This window comes from Erinaceus europaeus, chromosome 11 (assembly GCF_950295315.1).
Source record: "Erinaceus europaeus chromosome 11, mEriEur2.1, whole genome shotgun sequence".
In the NCBI taxonomy this organism is placed as follows: domain Eukaryota; kingdom Metazoa; phylum Chordata; class Mammalia; order Eulipotyphla; family Erinaceidae; genus Erinaceus; species Erinaceus europaeus.
Genome location: NC_080172.1, coordinates 96138314 through 96158191, shown reverse-complemented (window position 1 = coordinate 96158191; position 19878 = coordinate 96138314). Strand labels below are relative to the sequence as shown.

The following is a 19878-nucleotide window of genomic DNA, read 5'->3' as shown; positions in this document are numbered from 1 at the left end:
GTAAATACCATTGCACAGTATGGAAACTATACTGACCGAATGCAAAATAGTAGCATGAATTTATGTACGCTCTGATCTGATACTTACAAAAGCATATTTCAAATGTCTAATTTTTAACAAAAGATACAGCTTTCACTGAAGTCAAAGATGGAGGGAAGACATATAGATGAAAAGAAAATTCCAAAATCTTTGTCTTCAAGAGGCTGATCACCCACTAATAGAGCACTCTTTCCCCATTCATCAATCATGATACCAAGCAAAATAAAAAAAAAAAGCAAATTCTTTCTTTCAGTCACAACTCGTGAAAAAAGCTGAATAATGAACTTTTATATAATGAAGACATTCACTGGATAACTCTTAACTCAATAAGCTGCATGCTTAAATTAAGTGAAAAGCCAGTCATTCACTGTGGAGAACAAATAGAAACAAAGTCTACCTTCTCAAAACTTGCAGGTACATTTCATTTAAAAATATATAACATATGGGGACAGAGTGGTAGCTCACTCAGTTAAGTGCATACAGTATGAAGAGTAAGGACTGGATCAAGGATCCAGGTTCTATACCCCAGCTCCCCACCTGTGGGGGGGAGGGGTCCCTTCACAAGCATTAGAGCAGGTCTGCAGGTGTCTCTCTCTTCTCTCTCCTCCTCCTCTATGCCTTCCCCTCTTCTCTCAATTTCTCTCTGTCCCACAATAACAACAATGGAAAAAAGATGGCTACCAGGAGCAGTGGATTCGTAGTGCAGGCACCAATCCCCAGCAATAAGCCTGGAGGCAAAAATAAATAAATAACATAATTTGTCATTCTTTTATACTGAATTCCGGACCTGCCAATATACGCGGATATCTTCACCCACCCTGTCCAACGCTTGACGTCTCGTCACCCAATCTGGTCCCCTACGCCTACACTGAACTTCTCTGTTCCAGACTCTTGGAAACAGAGCTGGCAGTCAGCTGAGGTAAAGAACAAACACCTCATCACAGACCCCTGCAAGCGTCAACCCGGCTTTGACCTAGCACGTTATGATTGGGCCCTCCTCAGTCGCTATCGAACAGGCCATGGCCGGTGCACCGCTATGTTCCATCGCTGGGGAGCCAGAGACGACCTGAACTGCCCCTGTGGCTACAGACAGACTATGACCCACATAGTCAACGACTGCCACCTCTCCAGATTCAAAGGAGGTCTTGAAACTTTACATCAGGCTCAACCTGACGCTGTTGACTGGCTACGGAAGAAGGGCAAATGCTAGAAGAAGAACTGAATTCCTAAGCACATTAAAAGAGAGAAGGAGGAGGTTTGGAAAAACAAGTAACAGACCCCAAATCAGACAAGTCAACTGTGGCTTAGAATGAAGACTAGAAGATGAATGGAGTGATATATGATGAAACTTATTCTCAGAGAGCACTGGATAAGGAAGGCCATAAAGTCTAGAAAGAAGCAAGACCCAGGTAGGTAAAAGTCAGTTGATTCCAATTAATTTTAAGGAATCTGACTGCAACTGGTTAGCTCAGTGTAGCCAATCCATGCCATGTGATAAATATTCTAGTATAGTAAAGCTTACTATTGTATCAATAGAGCTTCAAGAAGAAAAATAGTGTTTACAGATAAGGAGAAGCCTCCTCTACAGCTGCTGATAAGTACTGAGTACAACAACCATCCTAAGTCATGAGTATGATTCATGTGAGGGATGTCAGCACAGGGGGAACCAAACAGGATCTAGAACCACTCTCCGGTTTTCAAGAAATCCAGCTCTACAACTCCATCTTACTCATCACCACAACGATGGGGCTAGAGGAGGTAAATCTATGTATAAATGGGCCATTTTCCACCATGGAATTCTCTTCAGTTCCCGGTGAAAAACTATATACTATCATATACTACACTACTTCATGTCATACCGCACATGGACCGTATCCAGCTCTACAGCTGCCTGATGCCTCATGTTATTTAACAACATATCATCAAATACCAGCCTCTCTTTCATTTACAGGAGCCCTCATCATCAAAGAAAGCCCCAATTTGTGCTTCTAGAGACATCTTATTTCTGGGCACTGGGGAGAGCTGCACAAGAAGATGCACTAGGCCCCAGCCGCTGCTGGGGTGCAGAGAAAGTGCAAAAGCAAGCCTACATATTAGCATCTAGGCCTGTTTTGTATTAGCTATGGGGTCATCTCGTGTCTTGAAAATATTTCCTAAGTTCTCAAGATGTTGGACTTTGTCAGATTTTCTAGGATAATACATATGAAAAATAATGAACATGTAAGTGAAGGCTTAGCTAAGAAGACAGAAAAAAGGAAACACATTATTTACTCTTAAGAAGAAACAATTGAAGGGAAAGCAGGATTAACCACATGGCATGTGAACATAGATCATGCTACATATCAGAAACTGAATTGTGTGAACTCATCTCACTTGGTGAGGTTAGGTTCACTTGTTAGGTTCACTTCCTAACAAAGTCCCAAAACCTAGATAGAGACCAGGTCCTATTAGTAGAGCATATGTTCAGATGGTTCCATAAACTAGGGCAAAATATATACCTGAAAGCAAAAGTACACATTAGTCTGCAGTGAGTCAGTATAAAGTTCATAATGAAATAGTTTATAATGAAATAGTGTCTACTTAGACATAGATACCCTCCTCATCTACTTCCTATTACACTTCCCTCACTCACTCCAAAACTAACCTTATCAAAGCAAGGACTGCAAAAGCTGAATAAAGGCAAGAGACTGGAATACATTAATGTGACTCTTTAGTCACTATCAGACCACTCCATCAGTTGGGGCCCTAGTCAGGGAGTCCTGAGATTCCCAAATAGACATGATGGGCCTAGACCTCGAATAAATCTCTCTCTCCATTGTTACAGGTCATATCTATCAGGAACAACACAATAGACCCCTTTGTGGGCCCCCATAGGACCTTGCCCTCAACTTGGATCAACAATGGTAGAGAATGTTCCATCCTCTGAAGCAGAGGCTGGACAACAGACTCTATGCTACACCTGAGGAAGATGGATTGATATTGGGGCAGTTTAGAATGTTCCTATTCATGACCACAGAATGTGAGTTCAGATCTACAGGGATGCAGAGGTCACATAGGCTCCTAAGCTGAATATGGGCCCCAGATCACATCAGATCTATGGAGTTTACAGTAAACAATATCTGTACACCTTTCCCATATTAGGGAGCTACTTTCTTCCCTAATTCAGCTTTCTGGTCCTTTATGCAGCCATGACATCTCCCCAGACAATAACTTGGATATACCTGCATTTCAGATTTCAGGCTTAGGGGAAAAAAAAAACTAGTATAGCCACAGGCCCTTTGGAATATAACTAAAATAGGCCTACCAGCTACCTATAAAGCGGAGCACCCCCCCCAACTCTTCATCTGCACTATTCCAGTCTTTAGGTTCATGATTAGTCAACAATTTGTTTGGCTTTATATGTTAACTCTCTTTCCAGCCACCAGGTTCCAGAAGTTAGCATGATGCCAACTAGACTTCCCTGGACAGACAACCCCACCAATGTGTCCTGCAGCTTCTCTTCCCCAGAGCCCTTCCCCACTAGGGAAAGAGAGAGGCAGGATGGGAGTATGGATTAACCTGTAAACACCAATGTTCAGTAGGGAAGGAATTACAGAAGCCAGACCTCCCACCTCCTGCAGCCCACAATGACCTTAGGTTCATACTCCCAGAGGGTTAAAGAATAGGAAAGCTGGGGGTCGGGCGGTGGCGCAGTGGATTAAGCGCATGTGGCGCAAAGCGCAGGGACCGGCGTAAGGATCCCGGTTCGAGCCCCCGGCTCCCCACCTGCAGGGGAGTCGCTTCACAGGCGGTGAAGCTTGTCTGCAGGTGTCTATCTTTCTCTCCCTTTCTCTGTCTTCCCCTCCTCTCTCGATTTCTCTCTGTCCTATCCAACAACGAATTGCATCAACAAGGGCAATAATAATAATAACCACAACAAAGCTACAGCAAGGGCAACAAAAGGGGGAAAAAATGGCCTCCAGGAGTGGTGGATTCATGGTGCAGGCACCGAGCCCAGCAATAACCCTGGAGGAGGAAAAAAAAAAAAAAAAGAATAGGAAAGCTATCAGGGATGGGATGGGATATGGAGTTCTGGTGGTGGGAATTATGTGGAGTTGTACCCTTCTCATCCTATGGTTTTGTCAGTGTTTCTTTTTTGTAAATAATTTTTTAAAAAGACAGAAAAAGAGAAAAGAAAAAGATAATATTTCTCAAGTTACTTCTTCCTCAACAAAAGTTAAGAATCCTCACTTAGCAGGGCCAGGTGGTGGTGCACCTGATTGAGCACATGTGTTACAATGCCCAAGGACCTGGGTTCAAGCCCCTAGTCCCCACTTGCAGGGGTGAAGCTTCACGAGTGGTAAAGCAGTACTGCAGCTGTTTCTCTGTCCCCCCGCACTTCTCCCTTCCCCTCAATTTCTGGCTGTCTCTATCCAATAAATAAATAAAGATAATTAAATTTTTTTTTTAAAAAGAATCTTTACTTTCTAAAGGATTAATCAAGTCTCAGAACATTCAAATTATAAAACTGGTTTCAGTTTTATGTTTTCTTGGGCAACATCTTACATCAAATCCCAAAGGCGCTGTTTCCTTAGTTATACAATTAGGGCAATTGCACTGCTGGCATATGATTATTATGAGGATTAAATAAAATATGTATGTTAAATGCTTTTGATAGAACGGAGGAGTCACACATACTTGATTGTACTGCTCCAAGCCATTATAGTTCCATTAGGTAAAGGGGGGAAGCTAGAGGGTCGGGTCGTGGCACACCTGGTTGAGTACACATATTACAATACTCAAAGACCCAGGATACAGTCACTGGTCCCCCACCTGTAGGGGGAAGGCTTTACGAGTTGTGAAGCAGTGCTGTAGGTGTGTCTCTGTCTCTCTACCACTCCCCATCCCTCCTGATTTCTGGCTTTTTCTAGCCAATAAATAAAGATAATTTGAAAAAGAACAAAAGACATAGGGTGGGGAGGATGCCACAGTAACGAAGCTATCCATTGCCCTAGCATTTCCTATGTGATTCCAGAGCACGACCTGGGTCATAGGCATTAACAATGAAGGCAGCTAGTCCTACGAACTATCTCTCTAGTCTCATGCAAACTCGAAGTATATGATATGGTAAGTAATCAAATAGAAGTAGTAGAAATACTCACAGTATGTAGTAAAATAATAGTTTCAATAATAAATACAGTTGTATTTATAGTATTATTAGTAATAAAATAACAAAGATTCAAACATAAGTTTTTCTATTATTATTATTTTTTTTTGCCTCCAAAGTTATCACTGAGGCTTGTTGCCTGTACTATGAATCCACTGCTCCTCCCAGCCATTTTTTCTCCCATTTTCTTGGATAGGACAGAGTGAAATTGAGAGGGGAGGAGGAGATAGAGAGGGAGAAAGACAGACACCTGCAGGCCTTCTTCACCACTTCTGTATAGTCCTCCCACCCCCGCCACAGGTGGGGAGCTAGGGGCTTGAACCCAGATCTTTGTACAGGTCTTTGTGCTTTGTACCATGTGCACTTAACCAGATGAGCCACTGCCCAGCTTCCACATAAGACTTTCCGATTCTAAAACTTTTATTCTTCTTAGATTTGTGATACACTAAGCTGATAAGATACATGAATATACAAATGAAGGTGAGAATAAAAAGAGAGAAAAGGAGAAAGACTAGGAAGAAGGAATGGGAGAAGTAAGGGGGAAAGCAGATATATATTTCAAAAATGTCAAAACATGATATATAAATGTAAAATCTGTGTATTTTTATTGACTTCTATGATAATGTATGCAAATATTGTGCTAATTCTTTAGGTAGGGTATTTTATGAAAGCTATTTGATGCAACTTCTCATAAGCCAGAATTGTATAAATCAAAGAAACAATTACCATTACCAAATTTAAATGCTCCTAGGGCCAGAAAGCTACCTGTCAAATCATGTCAAATAGCATGCAAAATTTAAAATGCCACTAACATATCTGGAAAAACGGAATGATACATTATATACACAGCTTGTATAGCACAGTTCCTAGGGGGAGATATGAGGCAGTGCCTTGGTGTTTGGACACCATTGTCTCTATTAAGAGTTGTTGCAAAGAAAGGACTGTCTTTGCTTTTCAGCTCCTGTCATGAAAGCAAAAACAGAACAAAACAACATGTTTCAGATTTCTTTTAGTAACAAAACCAGGTAAGTCTGTTGTAAAAGTGAAGTAGCGCTGCATAAGAAGCATATCATTCCATTGTCTTAGGTCTTTGAACTGGACCAGAGGTCACTGCTGATTGAGAAAGCTGTAGGGCTTCTTGGCCTCCAGTACTAATTCCAAGAGGCCTCTTCAAAATCACTTCTGCAACATGATGCCTCCAAGTTGCAAGGGGGATAAAGTAGCATCCTTGGTTGGAGTGAGTAGGTACTTTTTATATTAAGAAGAAAAAAAAAATCCAAGTTCTATCAGATATAGCAATGAAGATCTGTCTGTATAGCTGATAATTGAGACTGCCTCACTATGAAAGATATAAAATATTTGATTCACAAAGCTCTTTCAAACTCCTTCTAGACTATGATTAAAGTAAGAATCTACTTCTAAGAATGAGAGGGATTTAGGACCACAATTTAATTTCCTCTTCTTGAGAAAAACACATAAGAACACAAAGCAAAGTAACTGAGGATTTCTTAAAGTTTTCTGTCAATAACAGAAACTTATTAAAGAAGCAGAGAGAGGTTTAGATTTTTCCACAAGGAGTTAAGGAATACTATTATGATTTCAAATTGTATATGTTAAAAGACCTTTGAATTGATAGATTTAATCGTATATGAAATTAAAATGAAGTGTTATCTTAAAAGGCTGTATTTATTTTAGTACAGTTCAAGCATTTTAATAGATGCCCAAGGCTGATTGTTTATGAGAGTTGGCATTTTTAAAATAACAAGGGATAATGTTAATACTTTTTCCCTAACAAGATTTGTAATTTATGTAGCAGTAACAACTTAATGTGTCCTCCTGAATCTGTAATTGATGACAAAGCACTAATTTTTACACATCAAAGAGATTAAACCTAACTTTCCTGTACATTATTGACCTTTGCTGCATGGAAAGAGGCCCAGAAGAAACAAATTACACTGCAGTAAAGTTTCCGATTTCTTTTCACACCAGACTTCATTTAATGGTTGTCCCCAAACTGCTAATCAGTGAATAAAGATTTGTCCTTTGGAGATAATGATCCCATTTGATGTAGAAGAAGAAAAGAGAAACAGACAAAGAAAAAAACGTTTGAGCGTGGTCACTCTAAACACACATCACAAAATGTATCCTTCAGTGAGGTAAAACAGTTAGCCTTCTTCACAGGGAACTTATCCAGGCTAGACCAGAAAATTCAAGTAGAACTGATGGGATTCCATATAATGAGATTACCCACAGCAAATGTTTCTTGGACACATATGAAACTTCAGCACTGTCCTGGCACTAGAGATATGACCCATCAGTGGACACGTCACACAAAAGTCCTAGACCATGTGAGGTTTACAGACTACGAGAAAATGACATCTCTTTCTGAAACTATGTGTTTGTGTGTCTGTGACTTCAAATTGTGATGGGTAGGGAGGGGGAAGAGGATAAGAAGTCATGGGGAAAACTACAACTTGAGTAGAAGCCTGAGGAAGGTGAAAGTTGTATAGAAAATACTGAGAATTTGGAGCATGAGCAGTGGCGCACCGGATTGAGCACGCATTTTATCAAGCATAAGGACCTGGATTGGATCCCATTTCCCACTTGCAGGGGGTCTGCTTCACAAGCAGTAAAAGTAGGTCTCCAGGTGTCTATCTTTCTCTCCCTCTTTTAACTCTCTGTTCTTTCTCAATTTCTCTCAGTTCTATTTAATAAAACTTAGAACAAAAAAAATGTTTTTGAGCTCCAGCAATAACCCTGGTGCTGTTAAGTGTGTGTGTGTGTATGTGTGTGTGTGTGTGTGTGTGTGTGTGTGTGTAGAGAGAGAGAGAGGGAGAGAGAGAGAGCTCACAAATGAAGAAAATAGATTTAAAGAATCATTCTTTTATGCACTTAGATTGTTATGTCAGTCACAGAAGGAAGTGAAGTGAATCTGTCATAATTTAACGTAGTGAACCCTTGATGGTTCCTAATTATCACAACTTCCTTTTATGAGTTCTCAGAAATCATTCTTTTGCAATTTGTTCAAGAATCTCTTCCAAAATTTATATTGCAAAAACTCTGAAGAACATCTCATGTGTCTCAAATAAATGGCATGGTGCTTTTAAATATATGAGAAGTGAGAAAATTTGGATATTTGGTTACATTATGAAAAGATGAAAATATGAAGCTATCTCTATGCCAGCTCAGTTTAATACAACTGCAATGTTCTATAGCTATACTTCCCAATACAGTAGCCACATGTGCACACTTAAATTTAAACAATATCCCACCATGTGTCTTGGAGCCCTGCCTCCCCAGATCCCTGCCCCACTAGGTAAAGAGAGTATGGATCAACCTGCCAATGCCCATGTTCAATGGAGAAGCAATCACAGAAGCCAGACTTTCTACCTTCTATCTTGCAAGTAAGCTAATCAAATAGTGCAAATAGAAAATTCATGACTGGGACTGGACAGTGGAGCATCTGGTTAAGAGCATACATTATAATGTGCAAGGACCCAGGTTTGAGCCCATGGTCCCCATCTGCAGGGGGGAAGCTTCATGAGTGGTGAAGCAGGGCTGCAGCAGGTCTCTCTCTCTCCCTCTCTATCACTCCTTACCTTCTCAATCTGGCTGTTTTTATCCAATAAGTATAAATAAAGATAATTAAATTTTAAAAAATTTTATTTTATATTTATTTAATTATTCCCCTTTTGTTGTTTTATTGTTGTAGTTATTATCGATGTCATTGTTGTTGGATAGGACAGAGAGAAATGGAGAGAGGAGGGGAAGACAGAGAAGAGGAGAGAAAGACAGACACCTGCAGACCTGCTTCACCGCCTGTGAAGCGACTCCCCTGCAGGTGGGGAGCCGGGGGCTCAAGATAATTAAATTTTTAAAAATATTTATTTATTCACTTTTGTTGCCCTTGTTGTTTCATTGTTGTAGTTATTATTGTTGTTGTTAATGATGTTGTTAAATAGGTCAGAGAGAAATGGAGAGAGGAGGGGAAGACAAGAGAGAGGAAGAGAAAGATAGACACCTGCAGATTTACTTCACCTCCTGTGAGGCGACTCCCCTGCAGGTGGGGAGCCGAGGGCTCGAACCGGGATCCTAACACCAGTCCTTGTGCTTTGTGCTACCTGTGCTTAACCTGCTGTGCTACTGCCCAACTCCCTAAAAAAAAATTTAAAAAGAAAATTCATGACCAAGAAAGTGGGTCTTATTTTACTAAACTGTTGACTTTTTGTTTGTTTGTTTGTTTGTTTTAACAACCCCGGAACAGTTCATGATTAATCCCGAAAGGAAAGAATTTGTATCTTTTTATCATGCACCTGCATATCAAAGTGGTCTGAAAAACACCCTCTTCTCATGGAAATCACTTTAATCCCAGAATAAAAAAAAAGATCACAATTGGTCCATTTCTTCAATACAGTTTGTTAGATGTGAAAATAGATTCTGATGCTTCCTAATTTTTTAAAATATTTTATTTTATTTATTTATTCCCTTTTGTTGCCCTTGTTGTTTTATTGTTGTAGTTATTATTGTTGTTGTCGTCGTTGTTGGATAGGACAGAGAGAAATGGAGAGAGGAGGAGAGAAAGATAGACACCTGCAGACCTGCTTCACTGCCTGTGAAGCGACTCCCCTGCAGGTGGGGAGCCGGGGTTCGAACCGGGATCTTTATGCCGGTCCTTGCGCTTTGCGCCACCTGCGCTTAACCCGCTGCGCTACAGCCCGACTCCCGCTTCTTAAATTTTTAAAATTCAGAATGAATAATCAAATCCTCCTGGTCATGCCTATTACAAAAATTGGCATTAATATTACAAAATGGCATATACCAATTTCCAGAAAACTAAAGCCTCGATGTCCTCTTTATGATCTAGCACCCAGGAATCCAGACCATTAGAAAGTCTTGACATACAATAAAAAAGAGAAGCTGCCAAGATAAGGCTCTTGATTAAGAATCAACATGATTATGACAAGCATAAGCCGGGGACTCCTGACTGCCTGGGACTCTGAGAATGCTGCTTAGGAGCAGACACAGTCCAGAAAACACCAATTTCATTTTCACAGAATGAGACTGTCTGGAAGCATTTCACTATATTTAACAGAGGGGAGCAGTTTCCCAAAATGAGGTTTAGATTTTCAGATATAGCAATTAGGACAACGTGTAAGGGGTATGATCCAAAGTGTAGTTATTGCTAAATGGACTATTTTTCTGAGGGTGGAAATGAACTTTTTAACATGACCGCATGAGCCCAAATGGACAGAAAAGGTATCACTGAAACGTAGTTTTAATATCTACTAGATCTGTTTTTTTAACTAATTTTTTTTGGATAGAGATAGTAAGAAATTGAGAGGGAAAGGAGAGAAAGAAAGGGATAGACAGGGCCAGCTGGTGGCTCACCTGTTTGAGCGTACATGTCATAATGCGCAAGGACCCGGTTTCAAGTCCCCCGACCCCCACCTGCAGGGAGAAAGCTTTGCGAGTGGTGAAGCAGGGCTACAGGTATTTCTCTGTCTCTCTCTTCTTCTCTATGTCTCCCCATTCTCTCAATTTCTGGCTGTCTCTATCCGATAAATAAAGAAAACTTAAAAAAAAAAAAAAAAAGAAAGGAACAGAAAAAGCATGACACCTGCAGCACTGTTTCACCACTCAGGAAGCTTCCTCCTTGTAGGTAGGGACAATGGGCATGAACCCAGGTCTGGTCCCTGATTATTGTAACGTGTGCACTCTATCAGGTGCTCACCACCCAGTGTACTGGATATATTTCAATGAGAAAGTCCAGCAGGTACTAGTTTTCATGGAGTAAATTGTGTCCTTTCAAAATTAATTATCATAGCTCTATCCCCCAAAGTAACTACAGATGGTAATGGGGGATTTAAAATTAAGGTTGAATAAAGTCATTAAGAGTGAGCCCTAGTCCAGGGCACAGCTGTCCCATACATAATACAGAAGAGATTCCAAGAGAAAATTTCATGTGAAGACACAAGGAAGACTGGTCACTTCCATCAGGAATATCAACACAAGCCCTCTTGTTGGCTACTCCAGAAACTTGCCCTTACTATAAAATAGAGACTGTTTTCTGAATGGAGGCTGGGTCATCCTTCCCCGCCACTCAAGGAAGACTGGCCTTGAAACAAGAGCATCTAGAATGTTCCTAGTTGTAACCATATACTTTGAACTCAGATTGACAGGGATTCAAGAGGTTACACAGGCTTCTGTGATAAACATGAATATATATATATATATATATATATATATATTATATATATATATATATATATATATATATGCAGGCCATGGATCAGATTGATGGAGTAAACAGTTAATTTTACTTAAAGATTTTTTTTTCAAATTTAGGAGCGACTCTCTTAATCCAGCTTTCTAGCCCTATTCTCAACTCTGATACCCAGACAATATTTCTGGTCCACCTCCATGTTAGCAATCAAACGCAAGCAAAAACTATGAAAGTCATGCGCCCCTAGGAACATATCTAAAATAGACTTCCTATATTATCTCCACCCCAAGATCTTTATTCTCACCTGATGTATTCCTACTTTTTGTTCCTGTTTATTAATCATTTTATCCTACCCTTTTACAGCCTTTCAGCCACCAAGTTGCAGATGCTACCATGATTCCATCCTGACTTCCCTATGCAGAAGACTTCACCCCTGTGTCCCAGAAGCTTACCTCTCAAGATAAAAACAAACTGGGGATGTGGATTGACCTGCAACATGCATGTCCAGTGGAGAAGCAATTACAGAAGCCAGAACTCCTACCTTCTTAAACCCATAAATAATTTTGGTCCATACTCCCAGAGTGGAAGAAATGTTAGCAGAAGATGACCAGAGGGCTGTGTGCTCCAATTCCATCAAGACTTGGAGAGAGAAAAGGAGAAAAAAAGGAAAGCCATTCAGAAGTAGCAGTAGGTCTAGGTGTGACTTAGAAAGGAAAGGAAAGCATGACCCTAGAAAAAATTGGGCAAATAAATGTAAATATAGAAAAATAGTTCGAAATAATAGTCAGCCCATATCTGTTACCTTGAGAGAATTACTCCAATTTCCAGTGCAAGGAATGGGACACAGAACTCTGGTGGTAAGAATGGTGTGGAATTATACCCCTGTTGTCTCATAATTTTGTAAATCAACACTCGGTCACTAATAAAATAAAAAAAAAAAAAGAGAGAGATAAAAAAAAAAACAAACAAAGACACAAGGAAGAAAGTGGCTATATATGAGAGAAGCCTCACCAGAAACCAACTCTGCTAGTATCTTGATCATTAACTTACTGTCTCCAGAATGGTGAGAAATAAATATCAGTATTTAAGCCACATAGTCCAGAGTATTTCATTAAAGAAGCTTGGCGTGGGCCAATACAAAGATGAACACAGAAAGCCAGAGATTATGACAGAGAAGGTGCCCAGGAAACCAGATAACAAATTTGGTTCAATAGTGATAAGAGCCAAGTCACAGACCTCTGAAGAAAGGGCAGCATCAGGAAATGTTTGCTAAGTGGAAGTATACTATCCCCTTGGCATACTAGCCAGAGAAAGGATATTTATAGATCACATGAAAAGGAAAATAAAACCTAAGGTACCTACTGCTCTTGTTACAACTATAGAATGGCAGAGAAGGTTGTCATGCCACTACATTGTTGACTTCTAGAAAATTTAGTCCAGGTGGCAGGTGAAAATACATTGGGCATTGACTGACTGTGATGGAAAATGGAGACTGACTAGCTGGAGCTCCGGGGACATGGTTATTTTAACAAAGCTGGCTGCTTAACTGTAACTTGTAGAAAGCATTCTCTTATGAGAGTGAGATTTGGCAGACCAGGGTGATCTAGGGACCACACTGGCTGAAATGAGAGCTGTACTTTTGATTGTTAATTTCCCTACTAGTAAAGAGTAACGAGGGAACATAATAAATCATCCTAGGCATGGAAAATATTGCAGATGCAAAGGGTTACTTTGACAGTTTTTAAACAACACATTTGGACTTCTAACAACTTCTTTTATTTGGAGGGACTTTAAGATTTCTATGTGAATACACTGATATTCTTCTGCCTTTTCCTAGACTGATTGCTAGCCCACATGGCCCCTCTGCATGAATGAAGAAAAGGTTCTTCCGTGGGGGCACAGGCTGTACCAGGTGCAAAGCTTGGCAAGGGAAGCACAGGCTGGCAGTCAGCCCCCACTTGGCCATTTGGCCCCTTGTTCCAGCATGCTTGAGCAGGATGCAATCTGCACAACCATATGAGATGTTCTGAGAGAAAAGACAGAATTTGTGAGAACTCAAGAGTCACTGTGCTCATGATGGTAAACATTCACGCTTTTGTAACAGTATGTGCCCAGTGGCTTCAAGAAGCACTCCAAGTGCAATGGTCTTGGAGTGAAAAACAGCCATTATAAGGCTACAGCATCACGAACCTCCTCTCAAGACAATGCAGCTCAGCAATTTGCCAAGTGAATATCGAAGCAGCAGATTGGCAGATTCTAAGAGATCTTTGAAAATGGCAGAATCAAATAACAAAAGACCTAAGAAAGCACTAGAACGTAAGCAATGAACCACTGAACACAAAAGATTTGAGAAACACAAAAGATAAATTCATCTCTAAACATGAAGCAAGCAAAATTTCTGGAGACCAAAGAAATCTGAAACTGGCACACACAAAAAAAAAAAATTAAAGGAAACTGCCAAAGAGAGAAGATAGCCCATAAAATTATTTTTTAACATTTTTTTAACTTTTTTATTATCTTTATATATGTGATAGAGACAGCCAGAGATTGAATGGAAAGGGGAGATACAGAGGGAGAGAGAGACAGAGAGACACCTGCAACACTGCTTCACCACTCACAAAGCTTTCTCCCTGAAGGTGGGGACCAGGGGCTTGAACCTGGGTCCTTGCACATTGTAATATGTGCACTCAACCAGGTGCGCTACCACCCAGCTCCCCCCCCCCACAAAATTCTTATCAGCATGAATGGACTTTAGAAAATTGTGGGGAGGGAGTCGGGCTGTAGCGCAGCGGGTTAAGCGCACGTGGCGCAAAGCACAAGGACCGGCATAAGGATCCCGGTTCGAACCCCGGCTCCCCACCTGCAGGGGAGTTGCTTCACAGGCGGTGAAGGAGGTCTGCAGGTGTCTATCTTTCTCTCCTCCTCTCTGTCTTCCCCTCCTCTCTCCATTTCTCTCTGTCCTATCCAACAACAATGACAACAACAATAATAACTACAACAATAAAACAACAAGGGCAACAAAAGGAAATAAATAAAATAAATGTAAAAAATAACAAAAAAAAAATAAATAAAATAAAAAAAAAAAGAAAATTGTGGGGAAAAAAAAGCCTATTTCATACAGGTAAACCAAGTGAAATAGCATATTCAATGTAAAAAAGTGTTTTCGATGTATATTACCCCAAGTAAAGTGTGATTGGGAAACGGCAGTAGACGTAACTTAAAAAGTAAATCAATGGACTGGCAAAACAGCTCACTTGGAAAGTGAGCTGTTTTGCTGTGTGTTTGACCTAGGTTTGACCCTGCTTTCCATTACATTAAAGGAAGCTTTGGTGGTGTTTTGTCTTCCCCTCTCCTCCCACCCCACCCCAGCTTCTCTATCTCTATCTTTAAAAAAATGAAAAATAATAGTAGGGGCCAGGAGGTAGCTCAGTGGTTTAAGTGCACATGGCATGAAGCACAAGGACTGGCTTAAGGATCCCAGTACAAGCCCCTGGCTCCCCATCTACGGGGGGGTGGGGGGGGTTACCTCACATGCAGTGAAGCAGGTCTGCAGGTATCTATTTTTCTCTTTCCCTCTCTGTCTTCCCCTCTTCTTTCTATTTCTGTCTGTCTTATCCAACAACAAAAGCAATAACAACAACAAGGGCAACAAAATAGGAAAAATGGCCTCCAGGAGGAGTAGATTCATAATGTAGGTATAGAGCCCCAGATAACCCTGGAGGTGATGCGTGTGTGTGTGTGTGTGTGTGTGTGTGTGTGTGTGTGTGTGTATTTAAAAAATATATACGTATATATTTCAGAAAAAGAACAGTAAAGTAACAATTACTTTAGAAGCATCATTAGAGAAAGAGAATCTTCTTATGCAAGATAGGGACTTAAATCCCAGGACAAAGGGTGGAGAGATAAGTGCAGTTTTGTGGTATACCCTATCTTTCCTGACCGCTGCACGATTGACTCATACTTAGACTCACTCCCAGTCTTTTGAGGTCAGATTTAATGGTTTGACATTAACAGTTCCCTAAGTGTTCCCTTCGGAAGTTAGAGTGAAAAGCCCTTGGATTTCATCCAGGGTAGCAATTCCAGTGTAAGAGGTTGAGTCTGGAAGGCAGAGGTGCCTGATCTGTGTTTTCATTCTGTTTCTAGTAGGTTATGACCTACTAGATTCTAATCCTTTCATAGACTAATCCTGCAGCTACATGCCTTATTATAATCATGAGCTTTTGCTATTTAACCAGGCATGACATAATCATGGGTAAATCTGTATGACATTTGTTATGGTGTGAATGTGTCCTTCTTAAAGCTATATGACAAAGTAAAACTTGGACTGGGTGTGGTGCATTGCACCAAAGCAAACAACTTTGGGTAAGGAAGGGAGGGGATTGGATGGAAGGGCACTGAAGTCCTGACACATGGTGGTCGAAAAGAACCTAAAACGGGAGACAGAGTGTATTGAAGACCTGCCACGGGATTCATAGGGAACATCAACAGAATAAAAACTAAAACGGCAGATTGCTACCTCAAAGGAAGCAAACACCAATCCATAATATATTGTCTAATGTTGCTAATTTAGGAAACTGACAAGTACTGTTTCTCATCTAAAGAATGACAGGCTAACATAAGCAAGGTGAGTGGAATTATTTTTGCTAAAAGGAACCATTTAAGTCTGAGTTCAATAGTTGAATAAAAATACCTTTACTATTATGTGATTACTTTAAACAACATTAAAGTACCTTCAAGATGTCAGCATTGCTACTGCTCCCTACACATCTCTCAGTGGTACAGGTACACGTCATTTTGCTCAGAAATATGAAGTTGTTTGCCTAAAGTTCTGAAACTGGAAAATGACAGGGTCAGGATTCAAATCCAGAAATAACTCAGTGATATACCCTCCTTGCTGCCTCCCACAGCCTATAGGAGAGTGAAAAGCCACCAGTCTTCAGTTGTCTCAAAATGTTAACTTATGAGGCAAGAGATATATCTCATCATAAAAGAAGATATTATTTTCTATGTCACTACCTTCAGTTCAAAGGATTCTTTTGCTGTTGCTTCATGGGACCTCAGTATGTCAGGTCTTATGAGATTATTGTATAGTCTCATTTTTCTGTTTCTTGAAATATAAGTGTCAAGGTTCCAAAGACCATGTCTTACATTTTGTTACACCTTCCCAATGGCTAGTCAAGTCATAACATAAAAGGAACTCAAGAAATACTATTTGAATGAATGTGAATGATGTTGTGTAGAGAGAAGTAAAGTAAGAACCAAATTGGAAGAATATGATGTGCTGGCTATGGTGAGAAACATAGAGGCTACCCCATTCAATTCCAAGACAGAAAAGAATATTGACAGTCACTATTTGGGGATCCAAGGTCTAATCTCCTTTAAGGTCTCTAGTGCTTAATCTGTTACTCACCACACACAGATTTAGTACATACTGCCAGGTATTCATTCTCAATCTTTGAAGCATAAAATCTGCAGCATTGGATAATATAGCTGTGAAAATGCTTTTGGTTTCCTTGGGAGAAAATAAACATGCTCTTTCATTATTTCTCAATTCCACTATAGATTCCCTCCTCCTTGGTAACATGGAATTAGCAACAAGGGTCCCATTAATAAATACACAGTTTTTCTGATGCCATATGGGACCAAAAAAGATGTTCTTTTGAAAAGAGGCTCAGATATCTCCTCTTTATGACTGTTATAAATTTCCACCTTTCTTTGGACCCTAAGACTAATCTCTTCCTCCTTTCTTTCTTTCTTTCTTTCTTTTTTTTTTTTTCTTACTCTCTTTCTTTTTTTTTCATTTACTTTAATAGGGGTTAGTGGATTATAGTACAGTTATTGGCAAATGGGTACAATTCCTCGTCTGTCTGTGATAGATGTCTGCAAAAGAAGACTAATCTTCTATAGGGCATGTGTAGGGGGATGGCCTGCTCTCTGGAGAAAGGTGAGTAGGCAGGGAGGTGGACATAAAGGTACTGTGGCTTGTCCAGTTTGGAAAGCAAGAAAGAAGACATGGACTACTGAGTGTATAAGGGACCCAGTTTTTTTTCTCTTTATTATGGGGGTTAGGGAATGGCTTACAGTATAGCTGTTAACACACAGGTGCAATCTATCACCTCCCATGATACGTGTCTGCAAGACCTCAGCACCCATCTATCCCACCTCTTTTCCCTCCTTCCTCTGAGTCCTTCACTTTGTTTTTTGCAATACACGACACTCAGTTCAAGTTTTTCCTTACTGCCCTTGCTTCTTAATTTTCACTTATGAGTGAGATCATTTGGTATTGGTATTTCTTTTTCTGGCTTATCCCCCTCAATATGATATCTTTGAAGTCTGTCTAAAATATGGCAAAAGAGATGATGATTTCACCATTTTTAACAGCCTCACAGAACTCAATTACATTACATATTCATACCATAACTTTCTTAGTCATTCATTTTTAAAGCAGTCTTTCTGCACAGTATTAATAGGTGATAGTCTTCGGAAGGCATGGAGTAGAATACCATGTAGAATATATATAAATACAAGTATGATATACTTAAAATTATTGTATATGCACTTAAAACAATTAAGATCTAAGATGACTATTCACTCAACTCACATTTAGTGACTGCTGATTCTGTGCTATGTGTGCTCAATCAGGTGCACTACCACCTGGGCCTCTCAATTCTGTACTGAGCACTGTATAAGAATATGGCAAAAATAAACCTTAAAGGCCCCACAGTCCAAAAATCAAAGATGATAGGAATAACAAAAATGGTGGGGAAGTTGTTGGGGTGCTAACATTTACTGAGTCACCACTCTCATTGTCCCACGTGTCTATATATCTGCATAAGAACCCTATGAGGTGAGGTACTACTATTATGCAAGATTTGAATGTCACTGGTATTCCTACAGAAGGTTATAAAATACAAAAAAAGAAAATCTCTGCAACAGTCTCAACTCATAAGACTATCTGCAGACTTTTCCACTCAATCTCTAAAAATCAGAAGAGAATGGCAAGATATATATCAAGCTTTCAATGAAAAACAGTTTCAACCAAGGATAGTATATCCTGCTAGACTTTCATTCAGGCTAGATGGTGTGATAAAAACCTTCCCAGACAAGCAACAGATAGAGATAACTATCACCAAGCCTGCCCTGAAAGAGGTTCTAAGAGACCTCCTATAAACATTAACATTGCCAAAATACTTGCAATATATCAAAGCAAATAAAAAATTGTTGAGCAATGCCACTGCAGTACATTAAATCCATAATATTAATAGATGTCAATGGCTTAAATTCACCCAATAAAAGACACATAGTGGGGAAGATGGAACGGAAAACACAGCCCAATCATATGCTGCTTGCAAGAACCCCACCTGACCCAACAAGACAAACACAGACTTAAAGTGAAAGGATGGAAAACTATCATACAGGCTAATGGACACCAACTCGATTTTCTAAAGACTACTAGTAGTGGTTAGTAGTATTGATAGATGATACGAATGAAATTTAAAGAAGTTGTATCAAGTCACTCTTCCCATCACACACACACACACACACACACACACACAGAGAGAGAGAGAGAGAGAGAGAGAGAGAGAGAGAGAGAGAAAGATATATAAAGAGAGATTCTACAGAAGAAGACTACAACTGTCTGACCTTGGCATTAAGGCATACATCCTGCAAGAGTGAAATATTCTGACCTTTGAGAAACAAAACTCAGGGGCAGGGGTGGCCACACACCTGGTTGAGCTCACATGTTACAATGCCTAAGGACCAGGTTTCAAGCCCCTGCTCTCCACCTGCAGGGGGAAAGCTTTGTGAGTAAAACAGGGCTGAAAGTCTCTCTCTGTCTCTATCACTCCATTCCCTCTCAACTCCTGTTGTCTCTATACAGTAAATAAATAATAAATAAATAAATAAAAGAAACAAAACTCACAGACATTCAATTCAGCCATTCCTTTCTGTATACTCCCACCCCAGCTCCACCCCCACCACAATAGTGAAATAAAAAGGATGCCTTCCATAATCACAATATTCTCAGAGCACCCAGCTTTACTCTACTGTCCTCCATATTACTGGGTTATCAGAAAAGTCATGACACCTTTTTGCATAAAAAAATAAGATCATGGCTTTGCCAACAACCTAATACATTTGTTCAGATCACATTAAATCCCAACTGCTATTTTAGAATTCCAAGTCATTCTGATATGTATGAGGACCATGTTTTAATCTATAATTTAGAGTAAGTAGTGAAAATATATGATAAAAAGGTATTTCCAAGAGTTCTTAAACTTTGAAAACACACAAAAATAAGATATTTTACTGGTCATTAAATACTATTTAATTTTTTTTACCATTTTTTCATATTTTATTCATTTTGCCTTCAAAATAACTTACCAATCCAAGTCCACTGTGATTCTTGTACTTCTATCAATAGTTTTACATAGCAAGAAACTCCTTTCCCTTTCCTCTGATTATAGTC

The 19878-nt window shown here is 39.8% G+C and overlaps 1 protein-coding gene across 2 annotated transcripts in view; it reads right to left on the bottom strand.

Annotated features, from left to right (window-relative positions):
* Nucleotides 1–19878, bottom strand: part of ST6GALNAC3 (ST6 N-acetylgalactosaminide alpha-2,6-sialyltransferase 3) — a 719129-nt gene that overhangs the window by 518052 nt on the left and 181199 nt on the right. The window lies entirely within an intron of this gene.